This window comes from Pelophylax lessonae, assembly GCF_965119305.1.
Source record: "Pelophylax lessonae genome assembly, chromosome: 12".
Classification (NCBI taxonomy): Eukaryota; Metazoa; Chordata; class Amphibia; order Anura; family Ranidae; genus Pelophylax; species Pelophylax lessonae.
In genome coordinates, this window is record NC_138779.1 from 27,231,029 (window position 1) to 27,251,028 (window position 20,000).

The 20,000-nt window shown below is 46.1% G+C and overlaps 1 protein-coding gene across 5 annotated transcripts in view; it reads left to right on the forward strand.

Annotated features, from left to right (window-relative positions):
- Positions 1 to 20,000, forward strand: part of GRAMD1B (GRAM domain containing 1B) — a gene marked incomplete at its 5' end in the record, with an annotated part of 441,171 nt that overhangs the window by 229,320 nt on the left and 191,851 nt on the right. The gene's annotated exons all lie outside the window — the stretch shown is intronic.

Genomic DNA, 20,000 nt, shown 5'->3' on the forward strand with positions numbered 1-20,000 from the left:
ACTTACAGAGATAAAACAATGACATTTTCTTCCTGCTATGGGTGACACTGCTAAAGCTGGCCATACATTATACAATTTTCCTATTCAATTTCCTTTAGATTTACCTTTAACTATGTAGTGCAGTGGTCTTCCAAATGCAGTGCTGGGGCCACATGTGGCCCCTTGCTTGCGTTTAACAGGCCCTTGAGGCATAATTTTTGCCACTGACACCGACAACGGGGCACTATTCCTTCCACTGACACCGACAATGGCACACTATTCCTTCCACTGACACCAACAATGGGGCACTATTCCTTCCACTGACACCAACATTATTCCTTCCACTGACACCAACACTATTCCTTCCACTGACGCCAACACTATTCCTTCCACTGACGCCAACAACGGGGCATAATTCCTTCCACTGACGCCAACAATCGTGCACTATTTCTTCCATTGACACCAAGGACAGGGCATAACTCCTTCCACTGACACCAACAATGGGGCACTATTCCTTCCACTGACACCAACAACGGGGCACTATTCCTTCCACTGACACCAACAACGGGGCATAATTCCTTCCACTGACACCAACAATGGGGCACTATTCCTTCCACTGACACCAACAATGGGGCACTCTTCCTTCCACTGACACCAACAGTGGGGCACTCTTCCTTCCACTGACACCAACAGTGGGGCACTCTTCCTTCCACTGACACCAACAGTGGGGCACTATTCCTTCCACTGGCACCAACAGTGGGGCACTATTCCTTCCACTGACACCAACAGTGGGGCACTCTTCCTTCCACTGACACCAACAGTGGGGCACTATTCCTTCCACTGGCACCAACAGTGGGGCACTATTCCTTCCACTGACACCAACAATGGGGCGCTGTTCCTTCCACTGACACCAACAGAGCATAATTCCTTCCACTGACACCAACTATTTCTCCTCCTAATACCAAAGGTGGGGCATTGTTTACTCCCACCAGGCACAGTCTGGCCCTCCCAAAGTCTGAAGGACCGTAAACTTGTCCTTTCTGAAGTTTGAAGACCACTGATGTAGTGAAAGGGCCTGCCTGATTGCATACAAATTGAAAGTGTTTTGGTTTGACCAACTGACACCAACAATGGGGCACTATTCCTTCCACTGACACCAACCATGGGGCACTGTTCCTTCCACTGACACCAACCATGGGGCACTGTTCCTTCCACTGACACCAACCATGGGGCACTGTTCCTTCCACTGACACCAACCATGGGGCACTGTTCCTTCCACTGACACCAACAATGGGGCACTATTGCTTCCACTGACACCAACAATGGGGCACTGTTCCTTCCACTGACACCAGCCATGGGGCACTGTTCCTTCCACTGACACCAACAATGGGGCACTATTCCTCCCACTGACACCAACAATGGGGCACTATTCCTTCCACTGACACCAACAATGGGGCACTGTTCCACTGACACCAACAATGGGGCACTGTTCCACTGATACCAACAATGGGGCACTATTCCTTTCACTGACACCAACAGTGGGGCACTTTTACTTCCACTGACACCAACTATTTCTCCCCCTAATACCAAAGATGGGGCATTGTTTACTCCCACCAGGCACAGTCCGGCCCCTCTAAAGTCTGAAGGACAGTAAACTGGCCCATCTGTTTAGAAAGTTTGGAGACCCCTGATGTAGCGCAAGGGCCAGCCAGATTGCATACAAATTGAAAGTGTCTAGGTTTGACCTCATATTATATGGTTTGAGTATATATTAAGGAAAATTGTACAATGTATGGCCAGCCTAAAGCAGTATTAAGCCCAAAAGTAAACCTTTATCATACTGCAGCTTAACAATTCTTCGATGTGGGTGCTGCATTCATTTTCTTTTTTTGACTTTCTTTTATTTTCATCTGGTGATCCAGCCAGTAGGTCTGCTGTTTTATAACAGAACAAGTTCTCCTACAGATGTAGCAGTTTCAGGGTTGAGACAAACCATTTACTACTGACAGGGGTGCTTACAATGATCAGCTTTTATTTATGTAAAACCTTGCACTGCTTGACAATCGCACGGTGTCCACGCGATCTGCTGCAGGTGCCAATATTTTAGATTAACGACACTCTGAAACAGATCGCAAAATGCAGTGCAATTGCCAGAATCGCATTGCATAGTTGTGAACACCCACGCGATGTGATTCAGGTGCGGGGAAAGGAAGGGTCTTGCACCATTTTGGTGCAGATGCGATTTGAGCCATACAAAATGTATGGCTCAAATCGCACCGTACACGCATCGCATGTGATGTGCACAGGAATGTGGTGCCAATCAAATGCTGTGTTTTCCACGCACCAGTGTGAACCTAGACTTATCCCAAAAGGAACCAAACTGCTGCCATCACTGCTTATAAAGTGTGAGCTGGAGTTCAGCTTTAATTTGTTACATGTATTAGCAGGTTTAGATACACTAACACTCCCCTCCCCCCAGATTAACAAAACTGCTGTCCAAAAGTACCCCCTGTGCTCCTTCATCTAGAGCAGGGATTCCCAAACTATGGCCCTCCAGTTGTTCAGGAACTACAATTCCCATTATGCCTAGTCATGTATGTGAATGTCAGAGTTTTACAATGCCTCATGGGATGTGTAGTTCTGCAACAGCTGGAGGGCCGTAGTTTGGGAATCCCCTGATCTAGAAAGATATTTTGTTCAGATTTGATTGGCGGAGGTTCTTAGAAATTTTTGGAATCTGTCATCAATAGAATTCATAGGATTAGTGTACTTTATACCCCTGAGGAAGAAGCCATGCAAGCTTTGAAACGGATTGGGTAATCTTGATGTTGAACCGTGTGTGTGTGTGTATATGTGTATGTATATATGTGTGTGTGTGTGTATATATATATATATTGATGTAACAATCATTGTACTTTCCATGTATATTGCTTTGATCTTTGTATGTATGTATGTATGTGTGTGTGTGTGTGTATATATATATATATATATATATATATATATATATATATATATATATATATATTATTTTATTTATTCTTGTGATATATAAATAAAAGAGAGTTTTATAAAACTATAGTATAGTATACTTTATAAGTGCCTATAAAGTCCCAATCTCCAGGGGAATTCTTTCTATGGTATTCATCTAGAGTGGGGGGCGGCACTCTAATGCAGGAGGCTGGTCAGATCACAAGGTGATAACCAAGGAAAAAAGCCTAAAAAAAAAGAACAAATGCAGCCACCACATCTAATGATTAGTAAGCTGCAATAAATTACATTTTTGTGTGTTGGGTTTATTACTGCTAATTAAAGCAATACCAAATATACAGTGTGCAGGGGACGTGCCTGGGAACACCCTAATCACTATATGCAGTGCCGATTCCCCCACTGCCTGGGTCCCCCCGTGTTGGCCATCCGCCCCACAGTGCTGCTGGCTTCCCTCCTCTCCTCTCCCCCTGGTTGCTGCGGGGGGATGTTTCAGGATGGAGAGCGTTGAAATATGTCATTTACTGCTGCCTCTTCTAAATGAACAAACTCACTGTGTTCATTCATAACTGAAGCATAGTAAACTGTTTACTGTGCATCAGTTTGTGAATGAACAGGAAGCCACTCAGCACAGAGCACTTTCCATTCATTCACTGTCCAGTGCAGCTGAGGCTGAAGAGAAAGGCATGAGTGTGTTTGAGCTTCGAGGCGCACACCCTAATGCATGGGCTGCGCACTCCCTAATGCATGGGCTGCGCACACCCTAATGCATGGGCTGCGCACTCCCTAATGCATGGGCTGCGCACACCCTAATGCATGGGCTGCGCACTCCCTAATGCATGGGCTGCGCACACCCTAATGCATGGGCTGCGTACTCCCTAATGCCTGGGCTGCGCACACCCTAATGCCTGGGCTGCACACTCCCTAATGCATGGGCTGCGCACTCCCTAATGCATGGGCTGCGCACACCCTAATGCATGGGCTGCGCACACCCTAATGCATGGGCTGCGCACTCCCTAATGCATGGGCTGCGCACACCCTAATGCATGGGCTGCGTACTCCCTAATGCCTGGGCTGCGCACACCCTAATGCCTGGGCTGCACACTCCCTAATGCCTGGGCTGCGCACTCCCTAATGCCTGGGCTGCGCACTCCCTTAATCCATGGGCTGCGCACACCCTAATGCATGGGCTGCGCACTCCCTTAATCCATGGGCTGCGCACTCCCTAATGCATGGGCTGCGCACACCCTAATGCATGGGCTGCGTACTCCCTAATGCCTGGGCTGCGCACACCCTAATGCCTGGGCTGCACACTCCCTAATGCCTGGGCTGCGCACTCCCTAATGCCTGGGCTGCGCACTCCCTTAATCCATGGGCTGCGCACACCCTAATGCATGGGCTGCGCACTCCCTTAATCCATGGGCTGCGCACTCCCTAATGCATGGGCTGCGCACACCCTAATCCATGGGCTGCGTACTCCCTAATGCCTGGGCTGCGCACACCCTAATGCCTGGGCTGCACACTCCCTAATGCCTGGGCTGCGCACTCCCTAATGCCTGGGCTGCGCACTCCCTTAATCCATGGGCTGCGCACACCCTAATGCATGGGCTGCGCACTCCCTTAATCCATGGGCTGCGCACTCCCTAATGCATGGGCTGCGCACACCCTAATGCATGGGCTGCGTACTCCCTAATGCCTGGGCTGCGCACACCCTAATGCCTGGGCTGCACACTCCCTAATGCCTGGGCTGCGCACTCCCTAATGCCTGGGCTGCGCACTCCCTTAATCCATGGGCTGCGCACACCCTAATGCATGGGCTGCGCACTCCCTTAATCCATGGGCTGCGCACTCCCTAATGCATGGGCTGCGCACTCCCTTGAAACAATGGGCTGCGCACTCCCTTAAACCATGGGCTGCGCACTCCCTTAATCCATGGGCTGCGCACTCCCTTAATCCATGGGCTGCGCACTCCCTTAATCCATGGGCTGTGCACTCCCTAATCCATGGGCTGCGCACTCCCTTAATCCATGGGCTGCGCACACCCTAATCCATGGGCTGCGCACTCCCTTAATCCATGGGCTGCGCACTCCCTTAATCCATGGGCTGCGCACTCCCTTAATCCATGGGCTGCGCACTCCCTTAATCCATGGGCTGCGCACTCCCTTAATCCATGGGCTGCGCACTCCCTTAATCCATGGGCTGCGCACTCCCTTAATCCATGGGCTGCGCACTCCCTTAATCCATGGGCTGCGCACTCCCTTAATCCATGGGCTGCGCACTCCCTTAATCCATGGGCTGCGCACTCCCTTAATCCATGGGCTGCGCACTCCCTTAATCCATGGGCTGCGCACTCCCTTAATCCATGGGCTGCGCACTCCCTAATCCATGGGCTGCGCATTCCCTTAATCCATGGGCTGCGCACTCCCTTAATCCATGGGCTGCGCACTCCCTTAATCCATGGGCTGCGCACTCCCTTAATCCATGGGCTGCGCACTCCCTTAATCCATGGGCTGCGCACTCCCTTAATCCATGGGCTGCGCACTCCCTTAATCCATGGGCTGCGCACTCCCTTAATCCATGGGCTGCGCACTCCCTTAATCCATGGGCTGCGCACTCCCTTAATCCATGGGCTGCGCACTCCCTAATGCATGGGCTGCGCACTCCCTAATGCATGGGCTGCGCACTCCCTAATGCATGGGCTGCGCACTCCCTAATGCATGGGCTGCGCACTCCCTAATGCATGGGCTGCGCACACCTAGGACAATGCTTGTATAAGAATATACCAGGCTTCCTATGCAGAACAATCCCTCTGGGCTTGTTTAACTTTGGGAACAATGAGAGGGATTTTCCAGACATCTCTGAACAGAGGCAGCAGGAATGTCATACTTCAGCACCATTCTATCTGCCAGGGATAAGCTTATTCCATTAAGATACTTTCATAGAGCCGATTTCACCCCTACTCACCTATTTAATATGGATAGTGGAGACGCTTCTACTTGTCCTAATATCAGAAAGCACACTGTGATAGGTTACATATACAGTGGCAAAAATAGATAATTTGATCCCCTGCAGATTTTGTAAGTTTTTCCACTTACAAAGAAATGAAGGATCTATCGTTTTTGTTATGATAGAGAGAGAATATCAACCAAAATCCAGAAAAACACATGATACAAAAGTTATAAATTGAGTTGCAGTTCAGTGAGTAAAATAAGTATTTGATCCCCAAGCAAAACATGACTTAGCACTTGGTGGAGAAACCCTTGTTGGCAAGTACAGATGTCTTTTTGACCCCAGATCTCACATTAAAGAGGACCTGTCCTGTTTATTTCTATTACAAGGGACAGTGTAAAAATAAAGGGTAAAATATATAAGAAAAAAAAAAATGTAAAGTGCCCCGTCCCTCCGAGCTCGTGCGCAGAAGCGAACGCATACACAAGTCCCGCCCACATATGTAAACTGTGTTCAAACCACACATGTGAGGTATCACCACGATCGTTAGAGCAGGAGCAAAAATTCCTCTGTAAGACATTCTCTATAACTCTAAACTGGTAAGCTGTAGAGTTTTTTTTTAACCACTTTACCACCGGAGGATTTTGCTGTCTTCCGTCCAGGCCACTTTTTGCGATTCGGCGCTATGCGACTTTAACTGACAATTGTACGGTCGTGCGACACCGTACCCAAACGAAATTTACGTCCTTTTTTTCCCACAAACAGAGCTTTCTTTTGGTGGTATTTGATCACCTGTGCAATTTTTACTTTTTGCGCTATAAACAAAAAAAGAGCGTTTATTTTGAAAAAATAACAATATTTTTCACATCTTTTTATATGAAATTCCCCCCCAAAAAAATGTAAAAATCAAAATTTTTTTACATTTTTTGCCAATTTGTTTTTTGCTACATATTTTTGGTAAAAAAAATCACAATAAGCGTATTTTTATTGGTTTGCGCAAAAGTTATTGCGTTTACTAACAAAGGGAAAGATTTCTGTCATTTTTGGTGTTTTTTTTTTTTTTTTAAGGCGTAATGGCGGCGATCTGCGATTTTTTTTTTTTTTGCGGGACTGCGACATTGCAGCGGACAGATCGGACCCTTGACTGACATTTTTGACACTTTTGGGGGTACAAGTGACATTACTGCAGTAATCAGTGCTATAAATATGCACTGTTACTGTAAAAATGACACTGGCAGGGAAGGGGTTAATTTTATTGGAGAAGGAGGGGTTAATGTATGCCTGGTGCTTACTGACGTGTGGGGGGGGGAGGTGACTGAGTGACACAAGGACAGATCCAGGGTTCAGCTATGCTGAACCCTGCAATCTGACCCTGCCTGTCACTTCAGAGATCCGCCCGCTGTGTTTACACACAGCGGGCAGATCTCCAGACTCGATCCCCGACGATCGGGTAAGAGCAGCGGCGATCGCCGCTGCTCCTCCCCTGGCCCGACTCCCGCTGTGACTGAAAACAGCGGGAGCGAGCCTCCGGCGGCGCGCGCGCCGCCCACAAGGGGCGGAGTCCAGCGACATAGGTCTACGTCGCTGGACGGGAACGAGCCACTTTGCTGCAGTAGCAGCAAAGTGAGCGGGGCTAAAGTGGTTAAAGCGTCACTTAATGGAGATTTTTAAATACCAACGTTTGTCGCAATTCCACGAGCGTGCGCAATTTTGAAGCATGACCTGTTGGGTATCTATTTACTAGGCGTAACATTAGATTTAATGTAATATAAAAAGAAGAAAAATTTCCGCGCTAAATATGACAAAAAAGTTGAAGTGATTGAAAACAGTAGTGAGCAGCTAGCACAAAATCAACTAACAGTGATTCAAAAAATGCAATAAAACCAAAAAGTGCAGCACTGAAATCAGTGTACAATTGAAATGCTGAAAAGCTTTAAATTATAAAAAGAAAAAGGGGTAGTGTCCAAATGAATAGTCCCAATAACAAGTGCAGAGATATGAATCCACGTGCAAAATAACAGGATTTCTTCCAGTGACACCAAGGAAAAGTGTAAGAAGGGGACACCTTTGTGCTCAGGTATAACAAGCAGCTTACCGAAATTCCGTGGCTGCTCAACTCAATGAGACAGCCTCTCCCAGCTAGTATTAAACCAGTAGGTCGACTGATATCAAGCTCAGGTGCATCCAAAAACTCCCAAAGCAGACAGCCTTTTCCGGTATGTTGTTAAACCAATCGCATTAGTATGTATCACGCTTGAAACTTCTCATTTACTCCATCAAGTGTAGAGCCATATGAAGAAAGAAATAGAGGCCCATAGCGTAATCCCGTAAACCAATAGGTAAATTTATTAAAAAAAACTACTTACAATTTAAAAGACAAAAACAGGCATGTAGTTGTGCTGGTCGTGGATCTAACCGCGGCGTCCCGCAGGTCTCCAAATCAGCATATGGAAAACAGCCGGCTCCGTTAGGGGGCGTGTGGACGTTGCGTCTGGAGTCGCCAACGTTTCGTCATAAGAAAGACTTCTTCTGGGCGTCTTTCTTCTGGGAAGTCTTTCTTATGACGAAACGTTGGCGACTCCAGACGCAACGTCCACACGCCCCCTTACGGAGCCGGCTGTTTTCCATATGCTGATTTGGAGACCGCGGTTAGATCCACGACCAGCACAACTACATGCCTGTTTTTGTCTTTTAAATTGTAAGTAGTTTTTTTAATAAATTTACCTATTGGTTTACGGGATTACGCTATGGGCCTCTATTTCTTTCTTCATATGGCTCTACACTTGATGGAGTAAATGAGCAGTTTCAAGCGTGATACATACTAATGCGATTGGTTTAACAACATACCGGAAAAGGCTGTCTGCTTTGGGAGTTTTTGGATGCACCTGAGCTTGATATCAGTCGACCTACTGGTTTAATACTAGCTGGGAGAGGCTGTCTCATTGAGTTGAGCAGCCACGGAATTTCGGTAAGCTGCTTGTTATACCTGAGCACAAAGGTGTCCCCTTCTTACACTTTTCCTTGGGGTCACTGGAAGAAATCCTGTTATTTTGCACATGGATTCATATCTCTGCACTTGTTATTGGGACTATTCATTTGGACACTACCCCTTTTTCTTTTTATAATTTAAAGCTTTTCAGCATTTCAATTGTACACTGATTTCAGCGCTGCACTTTTTGGTTTTATTGCATTTTTTTTTGTAACATTAGATTTCACATTCTAGAAAAAAAACTTTACTGTTTTCTTATTTTCTAATTTAAAAAAGTGTATAAAAACAAAAATTTGTTTGTAAGACCGTTGCGCAAATATGGTGTGACCTAAAGTATTGCAACAATCTCTATTTTATTCTCTAGGGTCTCTGCTAAAAAAAAAAAAAAATTATAATGTTTGGGGGTTCTAACTTTCTAGCAACAAATACTGATTTTAACTTGTAAACAACATGTCAGAAATAGGGCTTGTCCTTAGGCTTCCTTTCATGCCATCCATTGTGTACAATTGTGTTGCAAGCTATGATTGGTCCCAGTGATCACATGGTACAGACTGGGACCAATTACAGCTAATCGCAACAAAACAAACTAAATAAATCAATTTCATTCAGTAAAATGCTTGCTTATAGCAATAAAATTAATTGCTAAAAAAGTGTTACAATGTTACTATGGTAACATTATATTGCATGGCTGCGCAATTGTTGACAGCGCTGAAAGCTGAAAAATGTCCTGGGTGGGAAGGGGGTAAAAGTTCCCAGTATTGAAGTGGTTAAGGGGAAAAAGCTTTCCAAACCTGCCTTGTTCTATGTGAAAAAGTAATTGCCCCCTAAACCTAATAACTGGTTGTTCCACCCTTGGTGGCAGCAACTGCAATCAATCGTTTGCGATAACTGGCAATGAGTCTTTCACATCGCTGTGGAGGAATTTTGGCGCACTCTTTATCGCAGAATTGTTTTAATTATGCCACATTGGAGAGTTTCCAGCAAGAACAGCCTGTTTAAGGTCATGCCACAGCATCTCAATCAGATTTTGTTTTTTTGAGCCATTCAAAGGTGGACTTGCTGGTGTGTTTGGGATCATTGTCCTGCTGCGTAACCCAAGTGTACTTGAGGCCAGGAACTGATGGCGGGACCTTCTTCTTTAGGATTTTCTGGTAGAGTCCAGAATTCATGGTTCCATCAATTATGGCAAATCCTGAAGCTGCAAAGCAGCCCCAGACCTCGCACTACCACCACCATGTGTAACTGTTGGTATGAAGTTCTTTTTATGAAATGCTGTGTTAGTTTTAAGCCAGATGTAACAGGACGCACACCTTCCAAAAAGTTCAACTTTTGTCTTATCAGTCCACAGAATATTTAAGTCTTGGGGGTAATCAAGATGTTTTTTGGCAATGCAAGATGAGCCTTTGTGTTTTTAGGTCAGCAGTGGCTTTGGCTTCGGAATTCTCTCATGGACACCATTTTTGCCCAGTCTCTTTATAATTGTTCAGAAAACTGACCCTAACCACTTGCCGACCGCCGCAACTACATATACTGCGGCGGTAAGCCCCTCCTGGGCAAAGTGATGTACCGGTACGTCACTCGCCCACGAACCTATAGGGGGCGAGTGCGCGCCGCCGGAGGCGCTCTCCTGCCCCCGCTCGTTCCCGGACATCCCCGCGTGAGTGACCGGCAGCTCCGATGTCCGCGGCCACTCGCGATCTCCCGCTGGAGAGGGAGAAAGGCAGGCGGCTGATGTAAACAAAGCCGTCTGTCATTCTCCCTGATCTAACTGCAGAGATCCTACGATCCTGCTATGTAGGATCGTATGTCTCTGTGGTTACATCACAAGCCACGCCCCCTGACAGTTAGAATCACGCCCCTAGGGATACACTTAACCCCTTGATCACTAATAAAGTTAACCCCTTCCCTGTCAGTGTAATTTTCACAGTAACAGTGCATATTTTTAGCACTGATTACTGTAGTAATGTCACTGGTACCCCCAAAAGTGTCAAAAATGTCAGTCAGGGGTCCGATCTGTTGTCATGCTCTTGGAGTAATTTTCGCCGGCCGGCCACTTCCGGGAAGGTTCCCAACCATTCCAAGTTTTCTGCATTTGTGGATAATGGCTCTTACCGTGGTTCGCTGGAGTCCCAATGGCTTTGTAACCCTTTCCAGACTGATACATGTCAATTACTTTTTCTTCTCTTTTCTTGAATTTCTTTAGATCGTGGCATTAAGTGTTACTTTTTGAGATCTTTTAGCATGCTTCACTTTGTCAGACAACTTCTATTTAAGTGATTTCTTTTTCTTGATTCAACAGTTCTGGCAGTAACCAGGCCTTGGTGCGACAAGTGAAACTTAACTCCGCTTTCCAAAAACTGTGTTTAATCACAGTTCTTTCATGATTTAGTGTGGGGGGGGGGGGCAGTTACTATTTCACATAAGACCTGGCAGGTTTGGACAGCTTTTTTCCCTTAATACATGAAATTATCATTTAAGAACTGCATTTTGTATTTACTTGGGTTATCTTTGTGTAATATTAAAATTGGTTTGATGATCTGAATCATTTAAGTGTGACAAATGTGCAAAAAAAAAAAAAAAACAGGCAAATACTTTTTCACAGGACCATACATACCAGAGAAAATGCGTGTTTCTGTTTCAGTTCAGTGTCTGCCTTGTTGCTGTATAAATTGTATTTAATAAGAAAGAGGGAAGAGCGCCTCTTGAGTGCAAAAGTAGTGGTTTATTATACAAAAGTTACATCTTAGTAAGGATAAAAGCATCTGTCCAGTCGCAGCGTTTCCGAGGTGGAGTAGGACAGTGGTCCTCAACCCTGGCCTACAGGGCCCACTAACAGGCCAGATTTGCAAGATAACTGAAATACATCCCAGGTGATATCATTTGCTGCTCAGTGATTGTAGTACTCTAGTCTGCATCTCCCCAAGGTAATACCTAAAATCTGGCCTGTTAGTGGGCCCTGTAGGCCAGGGTTGAGGACCACTGGAGTAGGAGTGTCCGCAAAGTCCTGGGAGGCCTTTGATCCAGACGGCCAGGCCAGCTGACCGTGTGAGTCCGGACCGGCGGAGGAATGCGGCCGTGTTGCGGGAACCGGAGGGCATCTGACGTCAGCAATGGAGATAGCTAGATGGCGGAGTAGGCTTCACTACGCGTTTCGGAGTCTGCGCCAAAACCTGAGCGGGGCATGCACACTCCTTTTTCAGTACTGCACCTTGAATCACTTGTTTTTATCCGTTTATGTTGCTATATGATATGAACACCTAAACCCCCAAGCGCCTACATATCTCTATAAATTGTCCAGCCATGTGCTGTACACTTATAAAAGAATATAACATAGGGAAAGGGTTTGGCACTTAAAGGTTCAAAACATCTGTGGAAATGCCTTGCTGTTTTCAGGGTGGGCTGTGCATTATTCAGTATCTGGGCTTTCTTACTTATTGGAATCCAGTACATGTGCAGCACTATCAGCAAAAAGGGTGGCATGGGTAAATAAATCTCTCAGAAAGTTTGGTGGGCACTATCTGTGTTCATGTGGGTTATTCATGGGCAGGGCCGGGACTAGGGGTGGGCAGGGCCGGGACTAGGGGTGGGCAGGAGGGGAGGCTGACCTGGGTACAATTGTTTATTGCAGGGATGGGGGCGCCTTGACCCTAACCCGAAGTAAAGGAGGGGGTGCAGTTTGGCATCTTTGCCCTGGGCGCTGGATGACCTTGTCCCAGCATTGGTCATGGGACAGTGTTTATTCTTTGAACCCTCTGGGCAGGCACATTGCCTACATCTTGTGCTAATTTCACGAGTGCTTTGTGTGTTTGGCTAAGTTAGGACGTGCATTTGTGGTTAAGGTGCGATTTACTGACCTCCAACTACCCCCCCCCCTTCAGCTGCAATCGACAGTGGACCGGGGTGTTCACATGCCACGGCATGTTCAAATGCTTTGCACCCATGGCAATGTTTACCTGAGATGCCACCCTCTACACTTTCAAGCAAATGGGGAAGCGCCGCAATTGCCTTGAAACCGCGTTTTAAATGGGGTTAGAACGGGCGGAAAGGGGGTGTTGCATCGCTTCCTATACTCTTGTCAGTAGCCTCTGAAGTGTGATCCGAAGGCAGATCAGGCTTCAGAGGAAAGGGAGTGCATGTCTAAAGTCTAGTACACACTATTCATTTATTTTCGTTCAACCCAGCGGACTGAACAAAATAAAAACAAAAGAGCTCGGGAGGAGCCGCTGTACTATCTATGCAATGTTAGTACAGCGATCTCCCCCACTGAGCTATTGTGTTCTAACAGGGGGGTGGCCCACCGCCAGAAAACTTCAGTCAGCGTTGTCAGCCATTGGCTGAGAGCACTGATCAGATGCCGATCGGCAGACCTTTTTTGGTCATGCCCCTTTGAAAGAAGCCGGACATTCTGGCTTCTGTCGGACCGGCTGACGTACATACAGGCTGAATATTGGCTGGTTTCTATTGAACTGGCCGATGCCACATAACATTTGGCCCATGTGTACAAGGCCTAGGTAAGAGTAAGGCCTAGTTCACACAGACTTCAGCTTGTATAAGAGCACTGTGAACAGCGAGCTATAAACAAGCTGTGGGGCAGACTTAAAGTAATTGTAAAGTCTCATTTTTTTTTTTTTCTATTTAAATAACAAACCTGTTAGAGCCGGTTCACACTGAGGCGATCCGACTTCGGGGGGGCGACCTGTGAAGTCGCGTGCACCGCGACTTCGGCACGACTTGCAGGGACTTCACATAATGAAAGTCGATGCAAGACGCTCCAAGGTCGCCCCGAAGTAGTACAGGACCCTTTTTCTAAGTCGGAGCGACTTGTGTCGCTCCTATTAGAACGGCTCCTGTGCTAATCAATGGACCGCGACCGAGCGCGACTTGTCAGGCTGACAAGTCGCCTGACAAGTCGCACTAATGTGAATGGGCTCTTATACTTACCTCCTCTGGGCAGTTGGTTTTTCACAGAGCAGCCCGGATCCTCCTCTTCTTGGGTCCCTGACTGGAGCTGCAGCTCCATGTATCCATTCAGACACGGAGCCATGTTTCTGCCCAGCATCCTCTCTCTCCTCATTGGCTAACTGAGTTTGATTGACAGCAGCAGGAGCCAATGGCACTGCTGCTGTCTGTCTCAGCCAATCAGGAGGAAGAGTCCTGGACGGCCGAGGCATTCGTGGACATTGCTGGATCGAGAGGGGGCTCACATAAGTATAAGGGGGGGGGGGGGGGCTGCTGCACACAGAAGGCTTTTTATTTAATGCATAGAATGCATTAAGCTAGAAAAAACCTTCTACCTTTACAACCACTTTCAATCGGATTCACCACAACTTAGAGCTAGTTTACACTTGTGGTTGGAGGGGGGGGTGATCAGAACAGGTAGTTAGGCTGTGTTTTTACTGCCCCTCCTTAAGCTGCAAATAGCTGTGGTCGCAGCAAAGCTTATACTTCCTGTCAGGGCTTTTTTCAGTGGGAACGTGGGGGGAACGCAGTTCTGGCACCTCCAGCACTGAATGTGAGCAATGGCAATGGGTGCTGGGGTGTGATGGAGGGTCTACTGATGATGGCTGCTGAAGTGCCTATTGTTGCTGGATGGGATCTATTTTTGCGTGTCAATCTATTGTTGCTGGATGGGATCTGTTTTTGCGTGTCAATCTATTGTTGCTGGTGGGGGATTTTTTGTTACTGGGGGTTACTGGAAGGTATTCACTGTTTAGGGAGGAGTCTACTGTTGCTGGCTGCTTGAGAGTCTATTAATGTTGGCTGCTGGGAGATCTGTTGTTGCTGCTCAGGGTCTATTGTTGCTAGGGGGATCTATTGCTGCTGGCTGCAGGGGATCTATTTTATTGTTTTTTTTTTTTTTTTTTGTTATTCCCAAATTCCATACAAATTACTTGGCATTACAAAATTATAATTGGCTCTATATTCTCTAAAAGGGGCCATACTAGGGGCTGGGTAGGGGGTGAAACTAAGGGTCGGTGCTCAGAGGTGGGTAGGGGCAGAACCATGAGGCAGTGCTCGGAGGTGGGTGGGGGGCGGAGACCGAAGTGACTTAGAAGTGGGAAACCCTGCTCCCTGTTAGGTTCAGCTAGCAGTACTGTTTCTGAATGTGTCTTATTCTAGTAAATGGGGCCACAACGCAACTGTGTGTAATGCAAGCAGTTGCAGCATGGTGGTGCACCATTTACAAGGTTACAGACACTGAGAAGGTGACATCACCTCACCACCTATCAAACACCTCTGAAAAGCAATCCACCGCAGATAGTATTTCAGAGGGGAAAGGTCTACTGCACGTCTAAACTAAGCCTATGTGCACATACTGTGGGGACCTGTGTTTTACCTCTCTGGATAAAGGCATGTCACCACTGGGACGCACAGAAAACAATTGTTTTTTTGTATCCATTTCACACGGCAATGAAGCCTAGAGGTGCAGAGGAGTGAGCTGTGATAAAATGCAGACCTGCTACACAGGAAGGTGCTGCATGTCACCGCACCACAACCGCTGCTGTCTGCAACGCATCACGCTGCTGTCTGATGACATCAATGAGTTGTTGCTTTGTGCACTTCAAATAAAGTTCACCCAAAAAAATATAAAAAGGGATGGGGCAGTGTGTGGCTATTTCCGCACCAATAGATTGCATAATTTATGTAGGATATTCTGTGTGTGTGTGTATATATATATATATATATATATATATATATATATATATACACAGTACAGACCAAAAGTTTGGACACACCTTCTCATTCAAAGAGTTTTCTTTATTTTCATGACTATGACAATTGTAGAGTCACACTTCAAGAGGTAGTCACCTGAAATGGTCTTCCAACAGTCTTGAAGGAGTTCCCAGAGATGCTTGGCACTTGTTGGCCCTTTTGCTTTCACAAGGTGCCTTTTGCCTGGTCCAGCTCACCCCAAACCATCTCGATTGGGTTGAGGTCCGGTGACTGTGGAGGCCAGGTCATCTGGCGCAGCACCCCATCACTCTCCTTCTTGGTCAAATAGCCCTTACACAGCCTGGAGGTGTGTTTGGGGTCATTGTCCTGTTGAAAAATAAATGATGGTCCAACTAAACCCAAACCAGATGGAATAGCATGCCGCTGCAAGATGCTGTGGTAGCCATGCTGGTTCAGTATGCCTTCAATTTTGAATAAATCCCCAACAGTGTCACCAGCAAAGCACCCCCACACCATCACACCTCCTCCTCCATGCTTCACAGTGGGAACCAGGCATGTAGAGTCCATCCGTTCACCTTTTCTGCGTCGCACAAAGACACGGTGGTTGGAACCAAAGATCTCAAATTTGGACTCATCAGACCAAAGCACAGATTTCCACTGGTCTAATGTCCATTCCTTGTGTTCTTTAGCCCAAACAAGTCTCTTCTGCTTGTTGCCTTTCTTTAGCAGTGGTTTCCTAGCAGATATTCTACCATGAAGGCCGGATTCACACAGTCTTCTCTTATCAGTTGTTCTAGAGATGTGTCTGCTGCTAGAACTCCGTGTGCCATTGACCTGGTCTCTAATCTGAGCTGCTGTTAACCTGCGATTTCTGAGGCTGGTGACTCGGATGAACTTATCCTCCGCAGCAGAGGTGACTCTTGGTCTTCCTTTCCTGGGGCGGTCCGCATGTCAGCCAGTTTCTTTGCAGCGCTTGATGGTTTTTGTGACTGCACTTGGGGACACGTTCAAAGTTTTCCCAATTTTTCGGACTGACTGACCTTCATTTCTTAAAGTAATGATAACCACTCGTTTTCCTGTACTTAGCTGCTTTTTTCTTGCCATAATACAAATTCTAACAGTCTATTCAGTAGGACTATCAGCTGTGTATCCACCTGACTTCTGCACAACACAACTGATGGTCCCAACCCCATTTATAAGGCAAGAAATCACACTTATTAAACCTGACAGGGCACACCTGTGAAGTGAAAACCATTTCAGGTGACTACCTCTTGAAGTGTGACTCTACAATTGTCATAGTCATGAAAATAAAGAAAACTCTTTGAATGAGAAGGTGTGTCCAAACTTTTGGTATATATATATATATATATATATATATATCACACAATATCCTACTTAAATTATGCAACAGCCAGGACCGGCTCTGTGACATCAGCCGACAGCGAGCTTCAGCCCCCTGTCTGCTGAAAACGGGTCACACGGGTGCAGAACAAACTGCACTCCTGTGATCCACAGGAGAAGTACAGCCAAACGAGCTTTTGGCTATACTTCTCCTTTAAAGCCTGCTAGCAGTTTAAGGTGACAGTCCTCACTCCCATTAAAGCTGAATTCTCTTTTTGCATACATTAGTTACATTAGTTAAGTTTGGACCAGTGTAAGTGTTCATATGCCATGCCTCAGGGATCCCTGTGGAAGGGATACTCCCTGTAGTAGCCCATTCTACTACACAACACTGTCTTTTGGGTAACTGCCCTGCTGCGTAGTGAAAACAGGGGGGTCCCCTGCTCGCCATTACCGTGATGTCATACTGTCACCTCATCTCCACCTCCTAATTCTATCAGAAAACAATTTGCATTCATTGAGAAAAATGCAAGGCACTCTACGGTTGGCGCCCATGCACAGGACCTGGCAGATAGCAGCTACCTCTGTAGTAGCAGTGACACCTACAGCGACTATCCACTTCCACGGGGATCCCACAAGTACGCCATATTTATACTTCTATTGGTCCGAGCTGGAACAATATACAGTGGGTACGGAAAGTATTCAGACCCTCTTAAATTTTTCACTCTGTTATATTGCAGCCATTTGCTAAAATCATTTAAGTTCATTCTTCTTCCTCATGAATGTACACATAGCACCCCATACTGACAGAAAAACACAGAATTGTTGACATTGTTGCAGATTTATTAAAAAAGAAAAACTGAAATATCACATGGTCCTAAGTATTCAGACCCTTTGCTGTGACACTCATATATTTAACTCAGGTGCTTTCCATTTCTTCTGATCATCCTTGAGATGGTTCTACACCTTCATTTGAGTCCAGCTGTGTTTGATTATACTGATTGGACTTGATTAGGAAAGCCACACACCTGTCTATATAAGACCTTCCAGATCACAATGCATGTCAGAGCAAATGAGAATCATGAGGTCAAAGGAACTGCCTGAAGAGCTCAGAGAAAGAATTGTGGCAAGGCACAGATCTCGCCAAGGTTACAAAAAGATTTCTGATGCACTTAAGGTTCCTAAGAGCACAGTGGCCTCCATAATCCTCAAATGGAAGACGTTTGGGACGACCAGAACCCTTCCTAGAGCTGGCCGTCCGGCCAAACTGAGCTATCGGGGGAGAAGAGCCTTGGTGAGAGAGGTAAAGAAGAACCCAAAGATCACTGTGGCTGAGCTCCAGAGATGCAGTCAGGAGATGGGAGAAAGTTGTAGAAAGTCAACCATCACTGCAGCCCTCCACCAGTCGGGGCTATATGGCAGAGTGGCCCGACGGAAGCCTCTCCTCAGTGTAAGACACATGAAAGCCTGCATGGAGTTTACTAAAAAACACCTGAAGGACTCCAAGATGGTGAGAAATAAGATTCTCTGGTCTGATGAGACCAAAATAGAACTTTTTGGCCTTAATTCTAAGCGGTATGTGTGGAGAAAACCAGGCACTGCTCATCACCTGTCCAATACAGTCCCAACAGTGAAGCATGGTGGTGGCAGCATCATGCTGTGGGGGTATTTTTAGCTGCAGGGACAGGACGCCTGGTTGCAATCGAGGGAAAGATGAATGCGGCCAAGTACAGGGATATCCTGGACAAAAACCTTCTCCAGAGTGCTCTGGACCTCAGACTGGGCCGAAGGTTTACCTTCCAACAAGACAATGACCCTAAGCACACAGCTAAAATAATGAAGCAGTGGCTTCACAACAACTCCGTGACTGTTCTTGAATGGCCCAGCCAGAGCCCTGACTTAAACCCAATTGAGCATCTCTGGAGAGACCTAAAAATGTCTGTCCACCAACGTTTACCATCCAACCTGACAGAACTGGAGAGGATCTGCAAGGAGGAATGGCAGAGGATCCCCAAATCCAGGTGTGAAAGACTTGTTGCATCTTTCCCAAAAAGACTCCTGGCTGTATTAGATCAAAAGGGGGCATCTACTAAATACTGAGCAAAGGGTCTGAATACTTAGGACCATGTGATATTTCAGTTTTTCTTTTTTAATAAATCTGCAACAATGTCAACAATTCTGTGTTTTTCTGTCAGTATGGGGTGCTATGTGTACATTCATGAGGAAGAAGAATGAACTTAAATGATTTTAGCAAATGGCTGCAATATAACAAAGAGGGGGTCTGAATACTTTCCGTACCCACTGTAACTGCAAAAAAGGCCATATTTGGAATTCAGATGTGATCTGTATATTATTCCCGAACTGGAGCTGAATGGTACTTTAAAACTCTGCAAATGCTTTGCAAAAAATTCTTAAATGCTTGCTGTTCACATTGCTTCTATACAAACTGAAGCCTGTATTAACTAGGCCCTACCCAGAGTTATACCTACAAGCTCTGACACCCTGCCAGCATAGCCTGCTGCTTTCATGGTCATTATCAGAGCCGCTACTAGTCAATGTTTGCACAGATCAGTGCAAGGTGTGAGTAATGAATGCAAGATTCCATTATGTAATGAGCCCCTAGACCATTACTCTGAACTGTTCCAGTGTGTCTGTACTTTGTCGGCCCCTGGTAGTAAATAAACCTGCATTACACAGTTGGTGAAGTATCTGGTGCACCTGGATAAACAGAATTCTGAATCATGTTGGTGATCTATAATTCTGTACATGGCAGACATAATCTGGAGTCATTGATTTGGTTTCCTAGGGCCTGGCAGTGAAGTGAAAAGGTCGAAGGGAAGACGCGGAGTCCATCACCCTATTCCATAAAGAGTTACTATTCCTAAGTGTAATAAACTTACAGCAAACAAGTGCTGAAGTCAGACCAGTACAAGATGGATTCTGGTTGCTATGAGTTACTGCATTTGTGAAGATGATGTCTTTAGAGAGGTTGTAAACCTCAGAAAAAAATTACAAAATAAAAACCTGAAAGACAAAGGGATAATGAGCTAGGATGCTATGCATACTAGCTCATTAAGAAATA